Source organism: Atta colombica, unplaced genomic scaffold, assembly GCF_001594045.1.
Source record: "Atta colombica isolate Treedump-2 unplaced genomic scaffold, Acol1.0 scaffold107, whole genome shotgun sequence".
In the NCBI taxonomy this organism is placed as follows: Eukaryota; Metazoa; Arthropoda; class Insecta; order Hymenoptera; family Formicidae; genus Atta; species Atta colombica.
This window is the reverse complement of record NW_017259192.1, coordinates 4,581,118-4,588,830: the sequence shown is the minus strand read 5'-3', so window position 1 is coordinate 4,588,830 and position 7,713 is coordinate 4,581,118. Positions and strand designations below refer to the sequence as shown.

At 35.6% G+C, this 7,713-nt stretch overlaps 1 protein-coding gene and 1 long non-coding RNA gene across 2 annotated transcripts in view; one reads left to right on the top strand and one right to left on the bottom strand.

The window, feature by feature from the left end:
* The window catches only part of LOC108692850, a 14,923-nt gene extending 8,081 nt beyond the window's left edge, over positions 1-6,842 (top strand). Inside the window, exon 3 of the long non-coding RNA XR_001932008.1 lies at positions 6,831-6,842. This is a non-coding gene — a long non-coding RNA (uncharacterized LOC108692850). The remainder of the gene's footprint in view (positions 1-6,830) is intronic.
* The window catches only part of LOC108692839 (autophagy-related protein 16-1), a 389,033-nt gene that overhangs the window by 257,150 nt on the left and 124,170 nt on the right, over positions 1-7,713 (bottom strand). The gene's annotated exons all lie outside the window — the stretch shown is intronic.

The window sequence follows — 7,713 nt, the reverse complement described above, 5'->3', positions numbered from 1 at the left end:
ATATATATATAAAATAGTAATTGTTAAGATACTACTGTAGGCGAATTTTTGAAAAGCAAACGACTCGTCATGCGACTTCCTAACACAGTGCTTATGGATACAGCACTGTATCCATAATGACCGTATTCATCTCATTCCTATTCTCGAACATCCCATAGCACTTGGATGCATGCGTGTCGGACGTGTACCACCTTCACGCGTGATTGAAGCGCCTCGAGATCGACTCTCAAGCTACAGCTAAATTGTTTCCGAATGCTTACAACTGCATGCCGATCACCGCCGGCACTCCGGCTGTCATTCACATCACCTCACGCATCGCAAATAGATAAATATAGCAAATACGCGCGCATGTGTCGCATTTGACGTTTTCCTTCGTAAAACGGATAAGTCCGATGAAGTCTCTCCTGAGACGTAATAACCCTGCGGCATCACGATAATGAGCGCGGTTGAGCGATTGGACCTACGGTACCGCGTGTCATTTCACGCAGAGAAATCAAATACAAACCGGTTTTATTTATTAGGCAATTTATTATCGTTTATTCAAAATTCTATGTACATTCGAATGACGTATATTTAGTCTAATGCAAAACATAATTATTCAGGTAACTCCATGGGTCAACTGTGCATCATATTTGCAATCAGCTCCTCCGTCTTGGAGTTAATATAATTTTGTTCCCGGATAAAATCTTGGCAAAATTTATCCTTGGAATGTCAGTCTTTTCATAATTTATTTCTTCATCCACCGATCCATGTGAATCTTCGTTTTCCTTACCTCGTTCCGGGCAATAGTGATTATCTATAATTCCGTTGTTCCATGAAGTACCTCATGGATATCCCTATGAATATCCTCGCGAGGATGGTCGAATGATGAAAAATCGTAGGAGCGTACAAGACAGCGGCACGTGATCAGACGGAGTAATTGCGAGACAATATCGCGCTTTCTCCCTTTCCCTGCGTTTCCTGATAGAGCGATGTTTTATTTGCGATTTAGCGATTTAACGAAATCGTGATTTACCCCAACATCGGTTGAAACCATCTGTCGCAAATAAAACGATAAATCCCGTACGACACGTCGAAGGAAAATAAAAGGTCTGTTTTTTATCCCTGCATTAGGCTGCACTAGAACTTGCTTTCTCGCTTTCGCCAACATAAAGTCTGTTCGCGTTGCTTGAAATCCCCAAAAATTTTTATACCCAAAGTGAAATAAATAGAAATAAATAGATATTCAAGCAATAAATAGATACTGAAGAGAGAGAAAGCGAAGATACAGAGTGCAAAAAGTGCAAGCAACGCAAACAGACCTATATATTTATTTTTCACTTTAAGCTCCAAAAGTGTATGTGTGTGTATGTATGTATGTATGTATGTATATATATATATAAAAACTATTTCAGCTACAGAAAACGGATCTAAAATCAGAGAAAATGCATGAGCTGCAATCGAAGATATCATTCATTCATGATTTCTTCTAAATATCAGCTATGGCGTACCCGAAGGGTTCCAATATGACGGAAGTGGACGGATTCCGCACGTGTTTTTCTCGCGCACTTCGATTCCTTCGGGGTGAAAATATAAGGACTCGAATATGAATGTTACAAGAATAGGAAGAAAAGAAGAAGAAAAGGGATCGAACGCTAAGCAGAGCCACGCTAGGGCCCGGACGCGGTTACTCCCGATCCCTTATCCGTCAATCGTCGAATTACCTAGAGCCGAGTTTAGCGAGGTCTCCTAGCCAGAGGCCACGCGAGCATGAAGACTCCGATATGCTCGGATGATCCGCACGCGCGCGCGTCCGCACGAGATCGGAGCGAAAGCCTCGTTTCTTAGCCTCTTTTCAAGATTCGATCGAACCGAAAGATCGGTATCGTCGACCGCGCGTATTTTACATAACGCATCCCTGTTATGGTTAAACTCTCTCCATCTCTCTCTCTGTTGTTCGTCGTGCATTATATGCGCGGCCTCGCCTGTCCGCAGTCTAAAAGTGGATCGTCGTCGATCAAGGAATCATTATCTCGTGCGATTCGGTACTTAGCGTTCGCAACCAGCGGATTAAGTCATAACTTGTATGCATGATACAGAAAATGTTGCGGTGATTGGATAATAGTCGATCTCGGCCCGGGGAGAAAACGTTGTTCGCATGAGCGGCTTATTAAATTTTCTGCTATTCGCTCATTTTATACTTGCCTGAGCGCCGTTTAGATATAATGCTCCATTGTTCGATGCAGAGCGAACCCTGTATACTCGATGCGTTGTTTCTGCTTATATTTTGAATCTTGAGTATTTAGAATAATATTACAGAGCATCACACATGTTGCTAGTGAGAATAATAAGGCTGTGCGTTTATCGAAGATAATCGTAGCGTCTAACAGCGAAGATAATTATTATGTGCTGTGTGAATAGGAGTTCATAACCGGAATATATGTGTGAAATTAAACATATAATGTGTGGGTAAACAATAACGTAATTATATCTGATTAACGATAAAATGGTATGATAAATACAACGATAAATAGAGAAAAGATTTAATTAATTAGATATTAAATTGCGATAAGATATATTTCGTTACGATACGAGTAATGAGCTGCATTTTCGCGTTGCAATTCCGAAAGAATTTGTACTTTTCACACTTGTCTCTTTCCATTGTGAACAAAACGATACAAAAGTGTATTTCAAGCAAAAAAATATTGCACAATTAGTTGCAGACGGTGAAGAGTGCACATATTCTGGCCATATTTATGCACTTGTGAAAATAATGCAAGTACTTGGCCGCTGTGGGAAATGCAAGAATGGAAGCCAGATGAGTAAAGTCATTACAGAATTCCCCGCTTCTGTAACTGGTGCACACAGCGTAATATCACAATGTCTCTGCTATTCTGCATTCTAGAAATGTCCAGCGAAATCGGGACTATATATTCAAGGAGAATCTCTCTCTCTCCCCTCTCTCTCTCTCTCTCTTTCTCTTTACTACACTGTTCAGCAGTACGCATCAGCGCGACGATGTAAATTCTTTAGCAAATGAAATGCTCATACAGAATTGATGCTAAATTCATTGGGATTCCTCCTAAATATTTCCGCAATAAGATATCAAGCATTTCTCCCAAAAAATGAATTTTATTACAAACAAACAAAAAATTATAATTTTATAGATCTCTGTGTATTGAAAAAAATTGATATCGCAGAAGCTGATAGCAGATTTAATGTAAGACAAATACATGAAAAAAACAATTTTACTAAAATGTTTAAAATTTTTGGTAAATATAAATCTGAAAATAATTTGGTTTTGATTATTAAAATAATTATTGTATATAAGAAACTCAAGCACAATGAGCTAAAAGTTTTGACATTCGAGCAATCAGCTTGAGCATTTTGCATAATTATTTTAATAATTCCAACGAAATCATTTTTAAATCTGTATCTCGTTAAACTTTTGAATACTTCAATAAAATTATTTTATCCATGTAGTAATTTTCATAATATAATATAACCATTAACATTTGAATAAAAGTTTACTTCTGATATTTATCAATAAGGGTTCTCGGGAAAATTATATACATCACTGTTCGTACATCACATCTACTTCAGTTCCTTCAATTCCCTGCAGATTGTAGGAATCTCGTTTGCGTAAATGTAAGTGAATCCTATCTTCAGCGTGACAAAAGCGATCGGAGATCGTCCACATTACTGATCATTAGAGTCGGCCATAAAGGTCGATTCGTGTTATGTAGGTAAGACAGTCGGCATGGATACCTCGAGGGCTTACGACATCGTAGAGAATTGCGGTGTTCTGTTAAGCGAAGAATCTTACTATAAATAGAATTTCCTTATCCGCAATACAAGTTTTCTTCAAAAAAATTTTCGCATATATTAGAAGAGAATATGTAATTATTATTTTATAAAAAAATTTATATTAAAAAAAATGCATATTAATTATATTATTATAATCTACATATACTTATACTACATAAAAGAGACAAGTTAATAAATTGTTTCATAAGTATAAGTTTTCCCTCTTAGAACTAAAACTTATTAAATATACTGAAATTAAAAACAAAATATAGTATCTGTATATGTGAGGTGGTAATAAAACTTGATAAAGCCTCCTAGTAAAAAATATCACTACATTTTTACACGAATTTACTGACTCCATGTTATATTTCCTACGTGTTTTACCAAACGCGGTGAGAATTTTCGCGTTTTCCATCGAGGTTGCAAGGCCCATTGCTTCCTCCTGCCGGTGCGTGGGATCTGTGAGTTACACGTAGCATGCGACTATAAATTTTCGCGAGTGAACGAGAGCCAGAACCAAGTAACGAACGATCGAGAGCACTTAGTGAAATAAATAACGCGCCCCGACCTCTTTGTCGCCAATTGTCGAACTTCCCAATGGAAAGTAAATGTTGGAAGCAAGCACTTCACCCCCTTCGATTTAGAGGAATGTTTTCAATCTCAGTACACTTCATGTGCACTCTGAAGAACGAAAACGTGTTGTGTGTATGCTTTTCTTGAGTTTGCAACGACCATTCTTAGCTAAATAATCATTTGCATTTGCCTTTTCATCGAATAAACACGTATTGTTTTTGGTTGAGCATGCAATAATTAAATAGAAGAATTGTAATTTAGACAATATTATGAAGTTTAAGTATTTAAAAATTTAAGAAATAGCATAAAAATATATATGAGCGCATATTATGTATATATTATATTTTTAAAAAATTGTTGCTGTTTATATGTATAACATGTGCGCGCGCGCGCGCGTGTGTGTGTGTGTGTGTGTGTCATGAACGCATATTTACTTACGTAACATATTTATATAAAGTTAAATTTTTATCAGAAAGAACAAAAAATATCCTATTTTTCGAGTTGCAAATTATTTCCTATATTACCTTCCTCGAATATTTATAATTGTTTGTATGACAAGATGTGGTGATGTATATTTCATGTCTTAAATAAAGGTTTCCTTGTGCATCGGAAGAGACGATTTTTTGCTGCACGATTTTTTGTAGTCGTGCAATGAAATCACGCTACATCGCAATCTGAATAAATCTGAACGGATAACGAGGACATATCATAAACGTAAGACGATGTAGAAGATAGCAGCTTGTAACGAGAGACACATGACATGTTCCTGTGTACCTTCACTCATTCGGGTTAATGCAGTATATTTCACTTGTCTATGCATTAATGCGCGAATTGCACGAGTCCGTTTACCAATTCCATGTAATAGCACATGATGTCGAACTTGGCCATATTTTATAAAACCCAAAAGATTTTTAAAGTAAAAGCAATTCCGTGAATGTTTATATAACGAGATTCTGAAAATATGAATTATGTGGATTGTAAATCAAGAGTACATACACACATACATAAACACGTATCTCGTATAAATATTTTGTGAAAATTGTATTTCGATACAACTTTGTAAGCAACGATCGCAAAGTAAATTGCAATAGCAAAATTTCGTAATTATTTATTCCGCAAATATAAGATCTAAAAAATAAATTTATACTTGATAGCAGTTTTAAATGATACTTCTATTCATTAATAAAAATTCATTAATAAAAATTTTATTATTTTCACAGAATAATCAACAAAATAAAAAAAAAATTAAATTGTGATTGTTATAAATATTTTTCCTAGCAAAACAAAATATTTTATATAACTTTAATATGCTAATTTGTCCAAAGAAAAATTACCTTTTGTCAAGAAGAGATTTTATATTTAAAGAAAATATCGTTTAAACTTATTAAAATAAATATTTCGATCTGGTAAGAAAAATATGTGTAGAAATCATACAATTTTATCTCGTAAAATATGCTATTCTGTGACAACTATTTACGCTAAATAGAAGTATAATTTAAAACTGCTATCGAGTATAAATTTATTTTTTAGATCTTGTTTTTTTAAAATAAATAATTACGAAATTTTGTTGCAGTTTTTTATAATACTTTGTAGTTATATTAATTTATGTAATTACTTACATAATAATAATAAAAATTAATCTATAATTTAGCCAAATATGGCATTCTTTACGGAAGACTTCTATTTGTAAGTAACTAACCACATTTATATTTAATAAAATTCTTGTTACACTCGCGACAAGTTACAGTTTACTTATGTTCTTGTGATCCTTTAATTACCAAAAGGTAGCCTACTTTTTTACGACTTATAAAAATTTCAAGCGAATTTTTTAATCTCGGAACGTCTCCACATTTTATTCTGCATCACTGGGAACATAAAGCACGTAAGAATATTAAAATTTTAACTTGTTGCAATTTGCGTTGAATGAGCGCAAGAGGAAAAAACTGGAGCAATGACTGACACACTGAAAAATACGATGAAACTTTGTAGACAACACACTGTGCTTGCGTCGAAGAAAGTTGAGAAGCACTCAACATACAGTCAAGCGTATCATGTACAGCGAGAACGTGCTTGTAATTTATATGTGTTTTGCGTTTATTAATTTTTATAGTGGACGCGAGCATATCTACATTTCGTGAGATGAATCGCACGTGAAGCTTTATGCTACAATAGTGGCGTAATGTGATTTCATTCGCGCGCGCTGCATACGATATAAATCACATAAATATACGTTTGTTATTAGTAATATAATGTATGTGCAGATTGTCACGTTCATTTAAATATCTAATATTCGTGCTGGAGAATTGGAAATATTTGATTATTAAATGAGATTTGTATTCCGACAAGTTCTTCTGATTAAATTCAGATGCGTGGCCCAATAATGAAGTATCTTTAATGTAAAGCTTACATTACAGATTTCACTAATAGATTTCATGCAAGGCTTACTCTGTTTCTGATGGACTCACTAAAAGCTTGATACCACTCAGTAGATACCTGAGCAATCTGACAACCAATTTACTGCACTAGTATACTACACTATATATAGTACTTGTAAAGATCATGACGTGCGTACTGCGTACGCAGAGGAAGAGCTTTGAGGATAATCCGGAAAATTGATGCTACACAGAATCTATCAAGAAAATTACATTGGGATACCGTTGGTACATATTCAATTAATTCGATTGAATGTGTATCATATATCAGGCCTTTCGTAAGTTGTTAAGAGCGATTATCTCATTTATCGTATGTATACATTATAGGTGGGTCTAATTATAAGATTTCAATCTTGCAGCAGTACGACGAGTGCATATGATCTTATTGGTACGCGATGATATGCATATCCGCGTATATTAATGTCGCTAATTAATTCGGGAGGTGCAAACCGCAAGTAATAGACAACGTGTGCTCGTAACTACACAAGCAGCGCACGGTATTTCACGTCAACTTGAGTGTGGCCGCGATCGCGCGCGGCATGGCTTTGATATGAGGCACGAGGTCAATTTATAATGCGTGCACGAAAAAACAAAAGCATGAGAGTAATGGTCGCTGTGACGTAGAAGAATCATGACTGGCGGAAAAGAAATCTCCGTCCCCGAGCTATGTTCAAGCGCAATGAACCAAACGCGGATTTCAAGAATCGCATGTGGCATGTCGAACAAATTCGAGAATGGGGCGGTTGAATGAGAGTATCGAATTGATATCGATTTGTTGCGTTGCTGGCATGGAGAAAGCGCTGCCGGCGGTGTGTCCCAGCAAAAAAATTTTTAAATATTCAAACGATATCGGCGAAGCTCTTTAGAGAATCCGATGCACTATTATTTATACAAATGAAAATCACACGTAACTGAAATCGCA